Below are 21,625 nucleotides of genomic sequence, written 5' to 3' on the forward strand. Positions count from 1 at the left end.
TAGGGTGTCATACAGTTTTTGAATGTATCATGCTTCCTACCTCCAAGGTTTGTGAAACATTGCTGAAAAAGGGGGAGAAAGATTGTAAGAACCGTAAGCTTCCTAAGAAACGGTGTTTTTGGACATGCCGGAGCTGTGCATACACAATCTCACAGCAGCTGTGAGTACATGTACAAGTTCCGTACAAGATCAAACCAAAGCAAGTTACAGCACGAGCAGGAAAGGCTCATGAAGCCCACCCCTAGCTGATGAGCTTTTGGCAATCCATTGCTTCTGGGAGGAAGGAATGAAGGGAGGAAAGGAGGGAGGGGGAAGGAGAGGAGAGAGAGAGAGTTTGTGTGTGAGAGAGAGATAATTTATTTTAGTGCTGCAGATCTTGGTTGCTCCCATGCACCAGTGGATAAGCCCACACCCAAATACATAATTGTACACTAAATAGATTCAGTGGCTCCACAAAAATGTCCATGAAGTTTGGTGCAAATGCTGTTTGGGGCATAGGGAGAAGTTGGAGGGCAAGGAGTAAGGGTTGGATTTGATCAAATCGTTATATTCAGTACAAAATTCTCAAAACATAAATAAAAAATTAGTAGTGTCTTTCTGACTTCTGGGTTGGCATCTCTTTTTCCTATGCTTGGTCAAAGGCAAAAAATTTGGACTTCTCAAGTCTACCGAGACAAATTATCATGTTTTAAATTTCTGCCTGTCTGGTTGTTGCAAAACCTTAGCTCGCTGATAGATGTAAGAAAGATTATGGTTTTTATAGACTGAATTTACCTTGTCATTAATTAGAATGGCAGTAACACCTTATTGTGTATATATTTTAAAAAAATATTTCTTTTTATTTTATGTGTATGTTATGTGTGTTTGTGGGTGTGTTATGTGTGCACATGCCCACAGAAGCAAGGAGAGTGTGATGGAACCCCTGAAATTAGAGTTACAGGTAGTTGTAAACCAGCTGGGATAGGTGCTGGGATCTAAATCAGAGTCCTCTGCTAGTTCTTCAACTGCTTTTAACTATCTAGTCGTCTCTCCTGCCCAGAGTCTGTGTACAGCTTAGGAAGAAGGAGAACTGTTTTCCCTCTGTAAGTCCTAATTTTGTACTACCTATTGTGAGGGGGATTGTAACAATTATTTACAATATTTTTTTTTAGAAATGTACTTAATTTAAGAAGTCTACTAGAAAAGCCCTGAAATACAGACCTGAAGTTTTATTTTAGAAATTTTTAGATGTACTCAATTGCAAAGACCTCAAACAATTGTCCTCTGATTAGTAATATAGAATATTTCTAGTAACCCCTAGGCTCCCTTTCAGGATTGCACATGCCCAACACACTCTTTCTCTTTCAGACCCTGACTTTGCATCTGCTATTGGCTCTCATCCTGCTATTTCAAATAAATCTGGGCCACAATCTGAGTGAGCCCTTCTTCTCTCCACTATATTTTGACATGGACTTCATTCCTGTCCTTCACTGCACTCACCTTGGTCTGCAATTTGAAGACACATTTGGTTGCTTGTTTAGTTAGCCTCTTCTCTGTAGGTATACTGGCTCAGACCCTGTCTGTGTTGTTCACTGTGTTGCTGGCACAATTTAGTTGGTACTTGATACTTCACTTAATGATTAATTCAGTTGTTCAGAATTTGTTGAATAAATAAAATTCTTGCGAGGTAGAGAGTGGGAAGGGAGAAACAATTATTTCTAGAGGGAAAGAAATTCAAAGCTGCTTTCCAAAGCAAGTTCGGGCAAAGGACAAACTGAAGTGCACTCCTGAGAACTGGGATCCAAGGCTAGCGTTCAAGCAGGCTTTGGGTAGGTTTTTTTTTTTTTTTAATCTTAATGCCTGTTTCTGAGTGAGGAAGGGGGTAACATGAATATATGCTTTGAGTTTATTTTCCTGTGTGAACATACTGAATGAAATGCCCACATTGACTGAAGATGATATTTCCACATGTGAACATGTTTCATGCACACTGACCCCAAGAACTCGTGACCTGTTGTGTGTGTGTGTGGGGGGGAGGGGGTGGGTGGGTGATAGAGAGAGACCATAAAATGGAGAATTATAATGGCATTCTATGTGCTATGTAACTAACATTTGACCACACTGTTTCATAATTACCATTCCACCTGAAGAAAGGGTCGCTTACTTAGTAAATAGTTTATAAAAACTACATCACTCCTTGAAGAAAACTCAGACACAGTTTTCACCTAACACTGTCAAATTGGAACACAGGTAGGTTTTAATCCACGGTAAGTAGTAAACTATTATAGGGAACTATATATATATATATATATATATATATATATATATATATATATTTTTTTGTCTGCAGAATAAGAATTTCTGGAAAGGAGCTGAGGAGATGGCGTAGGGAGTAAAGCGCCTACTGCCTGAGCATGAGGATTGGTTCAGGTTCCTAGTACACATGTAAAAATGCTAGATGTGGTTGTGTGTGTATATTACCCTAACACAGGTCTGGGAGAGTAGTGGGAAGTGAGATGGTGTGATGAGGAAGACAGGAGCTCACTGTCCAGTCAGTGTAGCCAATGGCTGATTTCCTCAGCCAGGGAGAGCTGTCTCAAATAAATAAGGTGAAGAGTGATGAAGGAAAGCATTCAGTGTCAACCTCTGGCCTCAACATGCACATGAACACATATGCTGTGCACACACAAGATTTCATAGAGCAAAGAAAAAAAAAGCAAACGTCATGAGATTAAAAATAATTTTGTTATTTAAAAATTGACATTTCTTTTTTTTAATTTTTAATTTTTATTTTTATTTTTTTTAAGGTTCAGGGAGGGTGGCTTTTTAATCAAGCCAATGTTCACAGTGTTTTCCATAATAGTACAGAAACTTCATCATTGACGGAAAAGTCCAATCTGTGCACACAATTGCTTTTATATTTACCTTCTTAAAAACATACTTGTTTTACATAAAAGCCTGGAATTTTTATACAAATCCATGTGCTATACTATTGGTATAAAATTATTGTATATAATACCATAATGATTCTTTCTCACAAACGCTCTACATTTAGGGAATTCCTATCTTTTCTTGTACATTCCCAGGGGCTGACATGTAGAGACTCATACTCCAACCAAGGACTATTCATGGAGATAACCCAGAACCCCTGCACAGATGTAGCCCAGGGCAGTTCAGAGTCCAATTGGGTTACATAGTAATGGGAAGAGGGACTGCCTCTGACATAATCTGATTGGCCTGCTCTCTAATTTTTTATTTTTTATATTAATCACAGGTTATTTACTTTGTATCCCAGCCATAGCCCCCTCCCTCAATACTTCCCAATCCCACCCTCCCTCCCTTGTCTTCTCCCTGCCCCTTTCCAAGTCCACTAACAGGGGAGGACCTCCTTCCCCTCCATCTGACCCTAGCTTATCAAGTCTCCTCAGGATTGGCTGCAATGTCCTCTTCTGTGGCCTAGCCAGGCTGCTTTTCCCTTGTTGGAGAGGAGCAGAAGAGCTCACTATTGAGTTCATGTCAGAAATCGTCCCTGTTCCCCTTATTAGAGAAACCATTTGGACACTGAGCTACCATGGGCTATATCTGAGCAGGGGTTCGAGGTTATATCCATACATGGTCCTTGGTTGGAGGAACAGTCTCGTGAAAGACCCCTGTGCCTTGGTATATTTGGTCCTTGTGGCGCTCCTGTACGCTCCAGGTCTTACTAACACCCCCTTCTTTCATATGATTCCCTACACTCTGTCCAAGGTTTGGTTATGAGTCTTAGTATCTGCTTTGATACACTGCTAGGTAGAGTCTTTCAGAGGCTGTCTGTGGTAGGCTCCTGTCCTGTTTCTTATTTTTTTTTTTTTCATACATCCAATGTCCATCCCATTTGTCTTTCTAAGTGAGGATTGATCATCTTACCCAGGGTCCTCTTTCTTGTTTATCTTCTTTAGCTGTATAGATTTCAGTATATTTATCCTATCCTATAGGTCTGTATAAGTGAGTATATATCATGTGTGTCTTTCTGCTTTTGGGATACCTCACTCAGGATGATTGTTTCTAGGTCCCAACATTTGCCTGCAAATTTCATGATTTCCTCGTTTTTAGTGCTGAGTAGTATTCCATTGTGTAAAAGTACCACAATTTCTGTGTCCATTCCTCAACTGAGGGGCATCTGGGTTGTTTCCAGGTTCTGGGTATTACAAATAAAGCTGCTGCAAACATGGTTGAGCAAATGTCCTTGTATACTTGAGCTTCTTTTGGATATATAGGAGTGGTATAGCTGGGTCTTGAGGAAGCACTATTCCTATTTGTCTGAGAAAGCGCCAGATTGATTTCCAAAGTGGTTGTACAAGCTTACATTCCTACCAGCAGGGGAGGAGGGTTCCCCTTTCTCAGCATCCTTCCCAGCATGTGTTGTCACTTGAGTTTTTGATCTTAGCCATTCTTATGGGTGTAAGGTGAAATCTCAGGGTCCTTTTGATTTGCATCTCCCTGATGGCTAAGGACATTGAGCATTTCTTTTTTTTTTTCCCATTCTTTAATTCAACATATATTTATTTATCAAATATCAAATATCTACTCTGTTATAAATAGTATACTATCTTTATTCTTAAGAAATGTACTAGATGCACTATTTAATAAAATAAACATGTAAACAAGCAATGACAATTGGATGTTGCAGTTGATTTGAGAAGTTTATCCTAAGCATATGATAGTGTAAATGACAAAAACTGGTAGTAACTACTTTTAGGAATTACAATAAAAAGTTAGAATACTTGAAGTGTTTGAGATACACACTTAAATGTAAGTGTATTTTAAGCATTCACAGAAAACAAACTATCAGCATGAACCAGGAACATAAAACACTGTGGTCAAGATATTTGGGAATCCCCAATTATTCAGTATGATCAGTGTTTACGAACATGAAAAAAAAAATTAAAAGAAGAGGCTGGAAAGCTAAGCATGGATGGAAAAATAATGTTACATTTGAGGTGATATAATTTGCTTTAGTTTTTTCTTTAAGTGTTTTTCTGCCATTCTACAGTCCTCTACAAAGAGTTCTCTGTTTAACTCCATGCCCCATTTTTAATTGGATTACTTGATTTGTTGCTTTTTAACTTCTTGAGTTCTTTATACATACTGGATATTAGCCCTCTGTCAAATAAAGGGTTGGTGAAGATCCTTTCCCAGTCTGCTGGCTGTTGTTTTGTTTTGATGATGTTTTTGCTTTACAGAAGCTTTTCAGTTTCATGAGGTCCCATTTATTTATTGTTGCGCTTAGAGCCTGTGCTGTTGGTGTTCTGTTCAGGAAGTAGTCTCCTGTGCTGATGAATACTCGGGTCTTCCCTACTTTTTTTTCTAGATGATTTAATGTATCTGGTTTTATGTTGAGGACTTTGATCCACTTAGAGTTTAGTTTTGTGCAGGGTGATAAATATGATTCTATTTTCATTTTTCTGCACATAGACATCCAGTTGGACCAGCACCATTTGTTGAAAGATGCTGTCTTTTTTCCATTGAATGGTTTTGGCTTCTTTGTCAAAAATCAAGTATTCGTAGATATGTGGGTTTGTTTCTGGGTCTTCTATTCGGTTCCATTGATCCTCTTTTCTGTTTCTATGCCAATACCATGCAGTTTTTATTACTATTACTCTGTAGAATAGCTTGAGATCAGGGATGGAGATACCTACAGAGGATCTGTTGTTGTACAGGATTGTTTTGGAAATTATGGGTTTTTTGTTTCTCCATATGAAGCTGAGAATCTTTCTTTCAAGGTCTGTAAAAATTGTGTTGGTATTTTGATGGGAACTGCATTGAATCTTTAGATTGCTTTTGGCAGAATGGCCATTTTCACTATGTTAATCCTACCAATCCATGAGCACGGGAGCTCTTTCTGTGTTCTGATATGTTCTTTAATTTCTTTCTTCAGAGACTTGAAGTTTTTCTCAAACAGGTCTTTCACTTGCTTGGTTAGAGTCACCCCAAGGTATTTTATGTTATTAGTGGCTATTGTGAAGGGTGTTGTTTCCCTAATTTCTTTATCGGTCCTTTTGTTTTTGGTATACAGGAGGGCTTCTGATTTTTTTGAGTTGATTTTGTATCCAGCCACTTTACTGAAGGTGTTTATTAGTTGAAGGAATTCTCTGGTTGAATTTTTGGGGTCGCACATGTATACTATCATATCATCTGCAAACAGTGATATTTTGACTTCTTCCTTTCCGATTTGTATCCCTTGATCTCCTTTAGTTGTCTTATTGCTCTAGCCAGAACTTCAAGTACTATGTTGAAGAGATATGGAGACAATGGGCAGTGTTGCCTTGTCCCTGATTTCAGTGGTATTGATTTAAGTTTCTCTCTGTTGAGTTTGATGTTGGCTATAGGCTTGCTGTATATTGTCTTTACTATGTTTAGATATGTGACTTGTATCCCAGATCTCTCCAAGACTTTAAACATGAATGGGTGTTGGACTTTGTCAAATGCTTTTTCAGCATCTAAGGAGATGATCATGTGGTTTTTCTCCTTCAGTTTGTTTATATGGTGGATGACATTAATGGATTTCTGTTTATTGACCCACCCTTGCATGCCTGGGATGAAGCCTACTTGGTCGTGGTGGATGATATCTTTGATGTGTCTTGCATTTGGTTTGCAAGTATTTTATTGAGTAAGGGAGATAGGTCTGAAGTTCTCTTTTTTTGTTGGGTCTTTGTGTGGTTTAGGTATCAATGTAACTGTAGCTTCATAGAGTGAGTTTGGTAATGTTCCTTCTGTTTCTATTTTGTGGAATAGTTTGAGGAGAATAGGTATTAACAGTTCTTTGAAGGTCTGGTAGAATTCTGCGCTGAAACCATCGGGTCCAGGGCTTTTTTTGGAGGGGAGACTGTTAATGACTGCTTCAATTTCCTTGGGGGATATAGGGCTATTCGGTCTTTCTATCTGATCTTGACTTAATGTTGGTAGACGGAATCTATCAAGAAAATTGTCCATTTCGTTTAAATTTTCAAGTTTTGTGGCATATAGGCTTTTGTAGTATGACCTAATGATTGTTTGGATTTCTTCAGTGTCTGTAGTTATGTCCCCCTTTTCATTTCTGATTTTGTTGATTTGGATAGATTCTCTCTGCTTTTTAGTTAGCTTGGCTAAGGGTTTGTCTATCTTGTTGATTTTCTCAAAGAACCAGCTTTTTGTTTCATTGATTCTTTGAATAGTTTTATTTGTTTCTAATTGATTGATTTCAGCCTGAGTTTGATTATTTCCAGCCTTCTGCTCCTCTTGGGTGTATCTGCTTCTTTTTTTTCTAGGGACTTCAGTTGGGCCATTAAGTTGTTTGTATATGATGTTTCAAATTTCTTCTTGGAGGCACTTAATGCTATGAGCTTTCCTCTTAGCACTGCTTTCATTGTGTCCCATAAGTTTGGGTATGTTGTGCCTTCATTTTCATTGAATTCTAGGAAGTCTTTAGTTTCTTTCTTTATTTCTTCCCTAACCAAGCTGTCTTTGAGTAGTGAGTTTTTCAGTTTCCGTGTATGTGCAAGCTTTTTGCTGTTTCTGTTGTGGTTGAGATCCAGCTTTAGACCATGATGGTCAGATAGGATACAAGGGATTATTTCAATCTTCTTGTATCTGCTGAGGTTTGCTTTGTGACCAACTATATGGTCTATTTTGGAGAAGGTTCCATGAGGTACGGAAAAGAAGGGATACTCTTTTGACTTGGGGTGGAAAGTTCTGTAGACATCTATTAGGTCCATTTGATTTAGGGCTTCTGTACGTGCCTTTGTTTCCCTGTTTTGCTTCTGACCAGATGCCCTGTCCCTTGGTGAGAGTGGAGTGTTGAAGTCTCCCACTATTAAGGTGTTGGGATCCATGTGTGATTTCAGCTTTAATAATGTTTCCTTTACGAATGTAGTTGATCTTGTGTTTGGGGCACAGATGTTCAAAATTGTGATGTCTTCCTGTTGGAATTTTCCTTTGATGAGTAGGAGGTGCCCTTCCTTATCTTTTTTAATTTTGGTTGAAAGTCTATTTTATTAGATATTAGGATCGCTGCCCCTGCTTGTTTTCTGGGTCCATTTGCCTGATAAACATTTTTCCAGCCCTTTACTCTGAGGTAGTGTTTATCTTTTTTTGCATAGGTGTGTTTCTTGGATGAAGCAGAATGTTGGATCCTGTTTCTGCAACCATTCTGTTAGTCGGTGTCTTTTTATTGGAGAGTTGAGACCATTTATGTTGATAGATAATAGTGACCAATGACTGTTAGTTCCTTTTATTGTGGAGTTTGTGGTCTTACGATGATTCATTGTTTTTTTTTTTTTTTTTTCTTTTAATTTATGTTGGGAAATTATCTGTATCCTATATTTTTTTGGTGTAGTTGTTTTCATCAGATTGGAGTTTTCCTTCTAGTATCTTCTGTAGGGCTGGGTTGCTGTGTAGATATTGCTTAAATTTAGTTTTATCATGGAATATTTTGTTTTCTCCATCTATGTTGATTGAAAGTTTTGCTGGGTGTAGTAGTCTTGGTTGGCATCTGTGTTCCCTTAAAGACTGCATGACCTCTGCCCAGGCCCTTCTGGCTTTCATAGTTTCTGATGAGAAGTCTGGTGTGATTCTGATTGGTCTACCTTCATATGTTACTTGACCTTTTCCCTTGCTGCCTTTAATATTTTTTCTTTGTTTTGTAGGTTTAGAGTTTTGACTATGATGTGACGTGAAATATTCCTTTTCTCGTCTAGTCTATTTGGTGTTCTGTAGGCTTCTTGTATATTTATGGACATCTCTTTCTTTAAATTGGGAAAATTTTCTTCTATGATTTTCTTAAAAATATTTTCTGGTCCTTGGAGCCTGGAGTCTTCTTCTTTTCATGGCATCCTTAATTTCCTGTAAGTTTTGTGTTTGGAACTTTTCTGATTTTACTTTTTCTTTGAGGGAGGAATCAATTTCAGCCAGTGTATCTTCAGCACCTGAGATTCTCTCTTCCATCTCTTGTATTCTATTGGTGATGCTTACCTTTGTGGTTTTCTTTAAGTTCTCCAGTTCCAGGGTTTTCTCTGTTTGTGTTTTCTTTATAGATTCTAGTTTTGTTTTTATGCTTTGGACCATTTCCTGCATCTGAGTGAATGTGGCTCCTATTTTTTTTTCTTTGTTTGTTTCTTCTCTATATGTCTCTAATTGTTCCTGTTCTTGGGCAGTTATAGTCTTCTGTATTTCTTTGAGAGCCTTGTTCATTTCCTCTTTTTGTTCCTCTAACAATTGCATAAGCATAGCTTTAAAGTCATTTTCCTGTATTTCCCCTGACTTAAAATACCCATTGATTTTGGGCGTTGCTGGTGGGTCCATGGTGTCCTGGTTTTTGTTGGGTGAGGTTTTACACCTACCTTTGGCCATTTGCTTATATGTGATCTTCACTGTTGTATCCTTAGTCTGAACTTCAGACTGGAGATGTCTTTTCTGGTCTCTGGAGTATTCTTCAGGAAGATAAGGGAGGTCCAGTGGTTTGAGAGTGTGTGCTGATGCTAAAGTTGTACCTAAGGAAGGAAAACTGCTGGTGCAGATTCGTTATTGCGGGGGAGTAAGCGTGTGCGTGTGCTCACGCCCATGCACGCACATGCGTTTTGAAGGGGAGTGCTAGAGAGTGTAGGTGCTTGGGATAAGGGGGTTGGGAGTAAGTGCAGAAGGGGATGTGGATGCTGGCCTGGTTAGCAAGCGCGCTGCGGGCACAAAGCACCTGCACCCTGAATACCCGTGGTCTCCCATCTGTGGAGGGATCTGCAGGCTGGACTCTGAGGTCTGTGGCTGAAGCTGCGGGTGGGACGATGACCCTGTTGTGGGCTTTGTGTGTCCAGCCCTGTGCTCCGTGCTAAAAAGCTGTGAGCACAGCAGGCTGGGCTCTGCTCTCTGATTTGGGAAGCTCTATGTGCTTCCTCTGCTGTTTCCCCCTCCGGCAAGGCTGGAGATCAGAGGTCGTGGGGGAAATGTGTGTGTGTGTGTGTGTGTGTGTGTGTGTGTGTGTGTGTGTGTGTGTTCTCAGCCTCAAATATCAAGGAGGGAGATCTGTGCTTGGAGCAGGCAACACTGCTGGGTGCCTCCTCTGCTTCAGCTGCTAGTTGCTTCGTAGCTCCGTTGCAGCTTCCCTGTTGGCTGCTGTACCTCCGTCCCCTCCGCTGCTGGCTTGGCCACCTCCGCCACTGCTTCCGCCCGCCCGTTATGGGGAAGTGCCCGGGAATCGATTCCCCAGAAGTCCACGGAGATGTCCACAGTTGGCCTGTGTCCTATTGGACTCAGATCAGGGTTTGTCCCCCTTCTCCCCCGACTCCTCATAGCGTTGTTTAGGGTTACACAGTCCCTCGACTCCTCTGAAATTCAGAGGAGTTTCAGCTCCTCTGAATATGGCCCGCGCTGGTCGCCGCCATCTTGGGTCCTCCCTGACATTTCTTTTTAATTATACTAACAAGAGTAACGCTAGTATAGAATATGAAAAAAATTAAATACTGTCCTAAAGATTATATATATTCAGAACATGAAATGTACTTTCAAGTAAATGTTAAATGTACAAAAAAGTCACAATGAGGTATAAGCAGGACAGTAGATTGTTCTAAAAGTTACATGACATGTAAAGGGATGTAGTCAAATCATGCATAGATGAACCATGGGAGATGGACTCTGTTGTAGGATGTATTGCTAAAGAGTCAAAGCTTTGATGTGCACTTTAGAACTGGGGAATATTATGAAACAATGCTGAGTGGAAGAGTAGTAATAATAGCAACACTTAGAAAGTATTTACTATGTGGTAGTTATTATGTTGTGCTTACAATAGCCCTGAAATATATGAAATATGTTTGGTCTGATAGTGAGTGGAAGCACCAAGTTTGAACATGGACCAGCCAGTTTCAAAATACCTTTTCTGAAACAGTTGCTATATATGTAGGAACTACAAAGTAGACTGTATATAACAAACGGAAATAAAATTTCATGCATACCACAATGCATATTTTTGTAGGATACATTATTGATGAATTATATTGAAAGCGTTGGGATATAAATATAAGGGAGTAATTATGTTGTAAGGTTCCACTAGAGGGGACTCCTTAGAAGGTGTTCCGGTCATTAAAAAGTTTTTGTTAGCTAGCTGACAAGTACATTGTGTATTTGAGACCACAGTGCAGTCCAGACCTTTCTGATATTGAGCTTTTAAGCACAAGGAAACACATCCTGGGTTGAAACACCTCAATTGGCAAGAACTGTTAGCTAGAAGCAGAATTATAGAAGCCAAAAAAAATTCAGGTTTAGGGATTTTCCAAAAACTATGGACTTTGATGGAGTAGGTCTTTGTTTTTATAGGGTAAAAGGTCTGAGCTCACTACTGGGTTGGAAAATCCAGTAAAACCCACCAATCCCTGAGCTCAAAATCTCACAATCCCTGGGCTTGTCCAAAGATCAAGTCTTAAAATCCCACTATTCCCATACTGGACATCTCCACCCCAGAAGACTCCTCCCTCAAGAAACCCTACATAAGCCTGTTTCCTGCTCAGTTCCCTGCTGTCTCTTATCTGAACAGAGGCAGCTACACTCTTGTGTCTTTCTCAGTAAATCTCTTGGGTGAGGTTTGTTGTGTGTTACAACGTTGTATTCCTTGGCTCCAGACCACCAGGATAACTTTCTCCTTGTAGCTGCAACACTTCCTATGGGGAAGGCTTTCCCCTCCCACATGGATGGTGGGGTGGAGTTTGGCAGCTATGTGTCTTCTGATAATGCCAGGGAGTACAGGTTTCTCATCCAGCTAGAACCACCACTCATTTGCCTCATGTTTGGCATCTTCCCTTTTTGTCTGTTTGGTTTCTTTGTGGATAGGCTGGGCTCTGGCAGGGTTACCAGGATGTGGAGAGGTGCCACTGGTTCTTGGTGATCAACTCTGCTGCCCTGTTCTGTTGGGTCTGTGGAAATTTCCCATTTTTAGCAGACAGCTGTACAGCTGCAGGTAGGACCAGGTTTTGTTTTGTTTTGTTTTTAATTTCCACCTGAGGTGACCTCAGTGCAGTCTTGAGCCTTTCTGAGGTTTAGCTTTTAAGCACAAAACTCACAATCTGGGTTGATATCTTAGTTAGCAAGGACAGTTACCTAGAAGTTAAACTACAGAAGCCAAAAAAAAGCAGGTTTAGGATATTTAGTGACTTTCTCAGACCTATGGACTTTGATGGATTAGTTATGGCATCAGTTGAGCTCCATACTAAGGTCTCGAGGCCTATAACTATTAGGTACAGCAGTAGGGTCCTTACAAATTCAACATGGAGGAGTAGGGGTGGTAGTTTCCTTGAACAAATGGGAATAATTTGATGTCTGTAAACACGGTCTGTAATATGGTTTCAAGTGTTGATGTCAGCCCCTCATGCTGTCTGAGGGCCTGACACTGATGAGCAATGTGAGAATCATGGAGAAAAGTAAGAAGCCGAAGACGAGTCAGCAAGATGACAGCAAAACAAAATCCTTTGTCTAATTTGTTGAGAAGACACTGGGCTTTTTGTGGACTTGTCTTGTTCAATGCCTGACACCTGTTCATGGTGGAGAAGGTGAACTGTGTTCTTCCCTTACTTAGCAATCTGCCTCTGTCTCCTGTCTCGGGGGTAAGACAGGATTGCTTATCTTTTCTGTGACCTATGTCAGCCTTTTTATATATGTACTTTCCTCTTTACAAAACTGTTAAGTCCAATTCAAATAAAAAATTACTCAGTGTCTGCATTTCTTTGTTTTATCTCCTATAAAAAGTAGCTTTTTTTTCCTTGAGCCAAATGGGGAAAAGTCCAGTCAGGAAAGAATGGATCCAAAACTAGACTTGTAACATAAAAGGCAGCAAATGGTTGGCTTTGCTTCCACACAAATGGCAGGTGTGGCAGGAGGATGACTGATCTTGGTGTTCTATATAGGAGACAGGTATTCAACCACCTGTCCAGAGTGTAAGGAGAAGAAACTGTGAGGAAAATTAGTAACCAACACTGGGAACTGCTTTGTTCCATTTCAAGGTAAAATTACATTGTTTGGTGAAGTTGTAAAACATCCTCACACAACAGGGTAAAGGAACCCTATTTTTGCTTCACTTATAAAAATAATTCACATTAGAATTTATGTGCTGGTTGGTGAAGAACCGGTGGGCCTGAGTAGGCTGCTGATCAACAAGTCCGCAGTGGAAATTAGAAGCAGCAGCCACGCTGTCGGGGTCCCTTTCTCTCCTGGTTAATTCCCATGTCAGCATATAATCCAGTTTTTCTGACGTTGAGCTGCATTCAATTTTCAGTTCCTCTACCTCTCCACACCGCCCTGTTTCTTTCCCAACTTAGCTTCTTCATTCAGAGCTGTTTCTGGATCCTCCACACTTGCACCACACACTTCCAAAGCTAACTGCTACAGATTAAACTGCACCATCTTGGAATTTCTTCAGCACTTGCTAGGCTTTGGATGAATGTCCCTAAAAGGTCATGAGCTAAAGGCATGGGTGCCTTCCTGTAGCACTGTTGGAAACTACCAGAATCTTTAAAATCTGCAGCGAAGTAAGATGATGGAGTTTGGTCATTAGGTGTATGTACATTTGAATGACATATTGGGACTTTCTGATTCTTCCTTGTCATTCTTTGTGTTTTATATGCCAAGAGGTGACTGACTATCTTACTCAGTTCCTGATATTCTGCCTCCTCACATGCTGCAAAAGCAACAGGCCACAGACAACACTTAAAAATTTGTAAGCTAAAGCAAACCTTTCCTCTTCTTTAAGTTGACTCTGCCAGGTATTTTGCTATGGCGATGGGAAGCTGATTAACACAGCATGGTATTTTAATTTTTATTTGCTCTATCAGTTTTGTCTTGTAGTATAACAGTTTGTATAGGCATATTCTTTACAATTATTTATTTATTGATTGATTTATTTATCTTTTACAACAGGGTTTCACTCTGTAGTCCAGGCTGGCCTGTGACTTACTATGTAGCCCACACTTCATGGATATTTTTCTTCTCCTGTTTTATTTGTCTCTGCTTTACTTGTTAATATTTATACATGCTACGTTCTCATTAGGTGAATACTGAGTTGAATTAGAATGTTTCAAACATAATGAATGCAGTATTTGTTTTTTATTCTTTTCACAAAGCGAGCAAACTCTGATGATCCTTTTTATGAAGGATTGGGGACAAACAGTTCACAGAGTTAGAAAATGTGTTTAAAGATGCATTGTGATATCCAGGTACAAGGCAGCGAAAGTCCACGAGGAGAGCTATTGTGTTGGGGAGGGGAAATGGTGATTCATAGGGAGAGGCTGGAGGCAAAATGACACATTCTTATGAATAATGATGAGGATAATGATCACAATGGCAATAAGGATGCTTTCTTCTATTTGGGCAGTGCTTTGCAGTTTGTGTAGGTGATTCCAGAGATGCGTGTGTTGATTTTGACTCCTGAGATTCATGTGAAGCGATGTGATAAATAATAATATGTTAAAGAGAGGAGATGAATGCCCTTCCTGTGTGTGTGTGTGTGTGTGTGTGTGTGTGTGTGTGTGTGTGTGTATTTTCGGGGAAGGCTTTGTTGCCATCAAAGCATTTGTGCAGCATCACCCATGCTGGCAGCTTAGGATTCAGGCTAATCAGTCAGTTTCAGAGCTGCCATACTGCCCTTCTCACCAGGGGGAAGTCAGAAGATTCATCCCAGGAATGGCCTGAAAAAAAATCCGTTATAAGTGTCTTATAATGAATTCCAAGTGCCAGAGTTTATTTTTAGCAAACATTTATTTAGCTCCCATGGACTTTGTAGGAGATGTTAACCCTCAAAGAGATACAACTGGAGCCTCTCCCACCTGGGAGACAGGTTCTAGCTTGTTTTGTGTTAAAGCAAAGGTTGAAGTGAGTCCCTTTGCTTCCTGAGGGCAAAAGGCACAGGAAGTTATTAACAGGTTGCCCTGAGTCACGTGTGTGCGCTCCTACTGTAGTGATGTAGAGATTCAAACAAACATGAATGCCAAATGTAAGGGGTCAGAACTCTTATTTTTATTGCAATTATGTATCTTGAAGTTTGTTAATGAATGCCATTAACATTTCATCTTTTTTAAAAATTTTATTTTATTTTATTAATTACACTTTATTCACTTTGTATCCCCACATGAGCCTCTCCCTCCTCCCCTCCCAATCCCACCCTCCCTCCTCCTTCTTCACGCATGCCCCTCCCCAAGTCCACTGGTAAGGGAGGTCCTCCTCTCTTTTCTTCTGATCTTAGTCTATCAGATCACATCAGGAGTGGCTGCATTGTCATCTTCTGTGGCCTGGTAAGGCTCCTCCCCCCTCAGAGGGAGGTGATCAAAGAGCAGGACAATCAGTTCATGTCAGAGGCAGTTCCTCTTCCCATTACTATGTAACCCATATGAACACTGAACTGCCATGGGCTACATCTGTGCAGGGGTTCTAGGTTATCTCCATGCCTGGTACTTGGTTGGAGTATGAGCCTCTGGGAAGACCCCTGTGTTCAAATTTTCTTGTTCTGTTGCTCTCCTTGTGGGGTTCCTGTACTCTCCAGATCTTACTATTTCCTACTTCTTACATAAGATTCCATGCACTCTGCCCAACAGTTGGCCATAAGTCTCAGCATCTGCTTTGATAGTCTGCAGGGCAGATCCTTTCAGAGGCCCTCTGTGGCAGGTTTCTAGGTTGTTTCCTGTTTTCTTCTTCTTCTGATGTCCATCTTCTTTGCCTTTCAGCCTGAGAGAGCTGTCTCAGAAACAGAAAGACACACACGGTATATACTCACTCATATAGATATATAACATAAGATAAACCTACTAAAATCTGTACATCTAAAGAAACTATTTAAGAGAGAAGACCCTGATATTTCATCTTTTTAATCTAATTAATTGTGACACAAATAGCTGTGTCTTTAACTGCTCCTGTTTAAGGGTTTCCTATCACTTCCACAAAGCTCAAGTGTACTCATATTTAACTGAACTAACTCTTTGGATGATCTTTCCATTACTATAACAAATAACTTAAAGGAACAATCAACTTAAAGTATTTTGGCTGAGTGTTTCAGAGGTTTGGGTGACCGTAAGGTCACTTAGTCCTGTTTTTATGTCTGTGATGGCACAGGGTATCATGGCAGGAGTACATGACAAATGAGGCCTATGGAGGATGGCCAGGAGGCAAAGAAAATGAGGAAAGACCTGGAGTTCCAATAACCCTTTACATGTGTACCTCTAGTGACCTAATTATCTGTTTCCTATCAGCACCCATCTCTGAAAGTCTCCATTCCCCTTAACAGCATCATCTGGCAGTCAAATCTTTTATGTGCTAGCCAAGAGCTCTACCTCCAACCCACACCCTTAGCTCTATCCTCATTTTGCACTTGTGGGAGGGGCTTGAGCTTTTCTTGTTGGACTGAGAATATAATAGTTACGGTGGGAGGGATGCACCCAGGAGCAAAAATTGGCACTGAATTTCATTTGCATTAAAGGGAGGATGAATTGATTGTAGTTGGGGAGAGGAAATAAGCTGTTAGTCTTCAGTAGGATTGGCAGGAGACTGATAATCCGAGGTTATCCCTGCAGGTAACATTTCAGAGGATTTCTGTGTGAAACAGACTTTTTGTGTTTTAATGGGTTAGCAGGAACAGACTTGCTAAAAAGGTGTCTTGGGCACAAAGTATTACTTTACCAGAAAGAGAAGATACTATATTGTTTGCCCAAAGGGTAAGACTTTTAGGAATGAGGACACATGGAGCAGAGAAGAATATATTTTCCCCCAGGCTGGACATGGTTGTTATTCATAAAATCAGCAAGGAAGCAAAGATTCAGACTGATGGATGATATGTGTGATATGCAAGAAAAACAGAAAAGGGAACTCTGGGAATTTTGCTATGGATGATGATTCTGGAAACTTCAAAGTCAGTGCCCTTACAGCCCCGGAGTGCATTTTTTCTCTACTTTCCTGATCAATACGGTATGTGAAGCCAATCTCCAGCACAGACTTATGGCAATCTTGTTGTTTCTGATAACTGTGACCCAGGGGTTACTACAAATTGAGCTTTATACTTGGAAAACAAATAATGGAAAATATTGAGCAAAAGAATGGAAATAATACAGTCCAAGAACAGCAGGACCATATCCTGCTGTAGAAAGGGAAAGAGAATGAAAGAGCTCCCCAAAATAAAACACAAAAAACTCTATTTCCAAGATGCACCAGTACTTTGTGATGACTTTTCCAATGGCAGCTGCTTTGCAGTGTGAGAGGCACCTCTGTGCCCTGAACAGGAACGGCCACAGATCAGTCTCAGGTAAAGCTATGCTCGTTTCTGTAAACAATCTCAATAATGGCAATCTCAGTTCTTAAAGGAAGAAGTAGAGAGATCTACAAAATGATTTCTTTTTTTAAATCTGGAAATAATGATATTGGATGCTACTGTTTACCTAAATGCTTATTTTATGTCAAATTAGGTCAAATACATATGTCAAATTAATTATGTCAAATACATATATATATGTATGTATATACATATATATGAGAAAATCAACATAAAACTACTATGAAGTAGCAAGCAGCAAAAGTCAATTCCTGATTTAATCTTCCCCAAAAGGTTTCTAAGTTATTTGCTCTAAAAGCTCCCACCTAATTTGACATAAAATAAGCTTTTAGGTAAACAGTAGCATCCAATATCATTATTTCCGGATTTAAAAAAAAAAGAAATCATTTTGTAGAACTCTCTACTTCTTCCTTTAAGTATTATTAAATACTTTAAGTATTATTAAATACTTCCTTTATTATTACTTCCTTTAAGTATTATTCTTTCTTTAAGTATTATATATATTATATATATATAATATATATATATAATTTTTATTCTATTTCGCTGAAACCTTAAATGATTCTAAGCCATTCTGGTCATGAGGACACTGAGGAATAATCAGGTTAATAACCTGTTGAAATGAAAGATTTTACTTCATTTGACAACTTTTTAGTGTGTGAGAGAGACAGTGAAATATGGAAGGAATGATGGAATCTAGAACAACACCACCTTACAGCCATAGTCATTAAAAGTTAATTTAGTCAATAATAATTAGTAGAGTCTAGAGACTAAGAATTTTAATGAGGAACATGTATTTATATAGTCCCCAAACAGCTTTCCATAAATTACTTACTCATAAAAGAGAAAAATATAACTATGCTGTGAAGAAAACAAATTACAGTCACCAGAAAACTAATATCCCCAACAAGGGTTGATGGGAAATGGGAGCCTCTGATGGGATGCAGGGAGAAAAACAGACTTGATGTGTACTATTGTGCCAAGATGTCCAAGTCTGTTTGTGAAGGAAAAAATTAGAAAGGACACACTGAAGGAGAACACTCGGTCACGTAATTGCCTCTGTGCTTCAAGGTTGCCAGTGTTTTAAAAACACACACAAGAAGAAAGTGCCAAATTTGAAGAGGGCTTCCGTGATCTGGATGGAAGAAGGTCTCCCAGGGAGGCTGAGCAGTGAGGGTGCTGAGTATGCTCTGTGTCCAGCCTGCTCATCTGTGAGCTCTCATACCTTACTCCAGCTGATTTGCAGCTTCATATATGTATGCCTGACACTCGGGCAGCCGCTGAAACCAAGGCCCAAGGGAAAGGGCAAAAAATAAGCCAAAGACTCATTCCTCTCAAGATTCTAGGTTTGTACCAATAGAGTAATGCAAGTGAGAACTCGTGCCCACTAACGGAACACGTATCATGAGCAAAGAAGTTTTACCCCAGGAGCGTTAAGTCAGAGACGCACATTCAGTCAGTCCATCGGCAAGGCAAAGGCAAGCCGAATTAGTTTATCAATGCCAAGCACACTTGATAAAATTTAATATCGTATCCTGATATAAACATCCTAAAATGTTTTTGACACAATATTGCAGAACCTTTTCCTCGAAACAAGAACTTCAGTTCTCCCATTTGACAATGGAGATTATAATGCTGCCTTTTAATGCTCCCTGCGAGAAGATAAAAATACTTTCTCTTTGTTACTTATTTTTTGTATTTTGATTTGATTTCTTTTTTTTTTTTTTGTTTGCTTGTTTGTTTTAGTCAAACAGAGAGAGGACGAGAGAGAAGAGAATTGGGTGATGGGGAGGCAGGGGGGATCTGGGAGGAGTCAGGAATGGGAAACATATCAGAATCTGTTATGAAAAAAGTATTTTCCAGATCTCTGTGAGTTTGAGGCCAGCCTGGTCTACAAAGAGTGTCCAGCGCAGCCAAAGCTACACCGAGAAACCCTGTCTCAAAAAACAAACAAACAAACTAAAAAGGGAAGTATTTTTAACAAAAATTAAAAATGTTGGAAATAGTTAATAGTTATGTGTGAAATAAGATGGAAGTAGTGAAAAATATGCCAGCCATTCTTCTGTGTGATTACATGAATACTTTCATTAAGCATACACATACATGTGACTTAAATTATACATAAAGGCTCTTAAATTACTGCTGGTTTACTGGTGTGAAAGACAAGGTCTTTAAGCTAATGTAATCAAATCATATTTTCGTAATGTACATCTTATATTAAAGACTCATTACATTTCATACTGTGTAAAATCTTCTGGGTAAAAGTATATAATCATTTAAGTATGTATTAAATTATGAAATATTTTATTGTTGTTGTAACTAAGATTATTGGTGACATAAACAGAAATACAGACTCTAACACACTAACGTATCTTATTATCCAGATAAGTTATATATAATATGGCATGTACTGCCCAGATAGAGACCTTTGTTAGAGCAGAAAAATAATCTCTCCAACATTTATTCCTGATAGTATTACTAGAATTCCTTAATAATATGCATGTACATACAGAGTGAATAACTTATAACTTCTTCTTGCCCTATGAAATGTTAGATGAAAATCTTTCAAATTCTTAGGTGTTGAAATTAAAATGTAGCACAGCAATGAGAAAAAAGCTATCTGGAATGAAGAAAGTCCAAGAAGAAGGAAGAACAGCTGTATTGAATGGATTTCCCCAACAAAATTTCAAAAAAAAGGATATACTTATTAAATATAAAAGTTCTTTCAAATATGACATTCCATCACTTCTGTGCCCAGCTCTCCACTCTGATAAAGGCTATGCCTACCCACTCTCCTGATTATTCTCCTTCCTAGGATTTTTCCTATTGTACTTTTCATAACTCTAGCTTATTCTTATGACTTGGCTTTTCTCATGTCTTTTTGCTTCACTAGATTCAGAATTTAAAAAAGAATATGCTTAGTCTGTGTATAATTTTTCCCTCAAACTCAGCAGAGCGGGCAGCATGGAACTTGCTCCGTAAACGTTTACTTGTGAATTCGCAAATCAATATACAAATGAATTGCTGTTGAATCAAACTGCCAGCGTTTCCAATCAATTAATTTGATTTCTCCTCAGTCTTCATTGTTATTCTTCTTTGATTTGGAAAGTTAAAATTGCAAAGAAGTGATTGTATTCACTAGGGCCGAAAAGTTGTTAATAGTAAGGTACATTATTCTTTGTCATGATATCCTGGATTGATATATTACCTCTGGTGTGTTTAGCAGGAACTGATATCATGACTACATCTGCCAGTTGGGTTCATTTAGTTTACATAGCTGCTTTCCTTAGCCTTAACTGATCAGGAATGAAAGATAATTAAGTAGCTAAATCTTTCTGGTGGAAAAACTCTGTATCATAGTTATAGAGCAGTTTAACCTGGTTCGAGTAGCCCCCCTTTTCCCTGTGTCCACCCCTTTTAGAATCATGGGTCTGTGCTCTAAGGAAGAAAGCCCTTCCACAAACCCCAGAAAGAGCTTCTGTTTCTTTAGTGACTTTACATTTATACTCGTCAAAGATATGATTCTGAGTTATCTGTTGTGTAGTGGCATCAGGGCTTGAGTAAAAATTTTAACAAATTCTCCATCTTCCTTTGCAAATGCTTGAATTCTCACATACTGTTATTACAATGTATTCAGTAATACATAGTAATATATACATAGTTAAATATAGTTATTTATCTCTAAATGTCACTAGTTGAAATCAGCAAAATAACTGTAGCAATTGATGATATTGTGGCAAATGTGTGCAACTTCCTTTTTTTTTTTTTTTTTTGAGGAAATATTTAACGTTGCTGTGACCTCTTGGTCTGCCTCTTTCCAGGTGTTCCCTGTTGCCAGGATGGAGTGTGAAGACTTTTTGCTGCCTGTTGATGAAACCTGTCATTTTGGCTGGGGCATGGAGTGCCCAGGTTGAACTTTGATTTGGGCTGTTCTGTGAGAGTGTTGAACTGTAGCATGTAACCAAAATAAACCCTTCTCTTCCCCGAGTTACTTTTTTGTCAGAATGTTCTTATCACAGCAACAAAGAAGCAAACTAATATACTTGGGATGGTTATATTGCTCTGAAGTGATAACTGAGCTGACTTAGGGATGGAAAATGTTGGCTTGGGTTGACCGTGGGTGACTTAGGGAAGGGGATGTTGGCTTAGGCAGCACTGGATGACTTGCAGAAGCAGAATGGTAGTTTGGTATTTGAGAGATAAAGGATATCACTGGGGGTTATGAGCTCTGAATTGTTTAGGTTGCCAGTGAGAACATGTTTCTGCGTGATCCATTTTCACTTCTTAAAATCTGATTATGCCTGGGAAGGTAGTCTGTCCCCGATCAGTGAATCACAAATATGT

At 39.2% G+C, this 21,625-nt stretch overlaps 1 long non-coding RNA gene across 1 annotated transcript; it reads left to right on the plus strand.

The window, feature by feature from the left end:
• Window positions 1-1,743: 1,743 nt before the first annotated feature.
• LOC132649492 (uncharacterized) lies at window positions 1,744-21,268 on the plus strand. The gene is made up of 2 exons (XR_009587946.1): window positions 1,744-1,808; window positions 21,103-21,268. It is a non-coding gene; the product is annotated as an uncharacterized LOC132649492 (long non-coding RNA).
• Window positions 21,269-21,625: the final 357 nt, after the last annotated feature.

The sequence above is a fragment of the Meriones unguiculatus genome, chromosome 20 (genome assembly GCF_030254825.1).
Source record: "Meriones unguiculatus strain TT.TT164.6M chromosome 20, Bangor_MerUng_6.1, whole genome shotgun sequence".
Classification (NCBI taxonomy): domain Eukaryota; kingdom Metazoa; phylum Chordata; class Mammalia; order Rodentia; family Muridae; genus Meriones; species Meriones unguiculatus.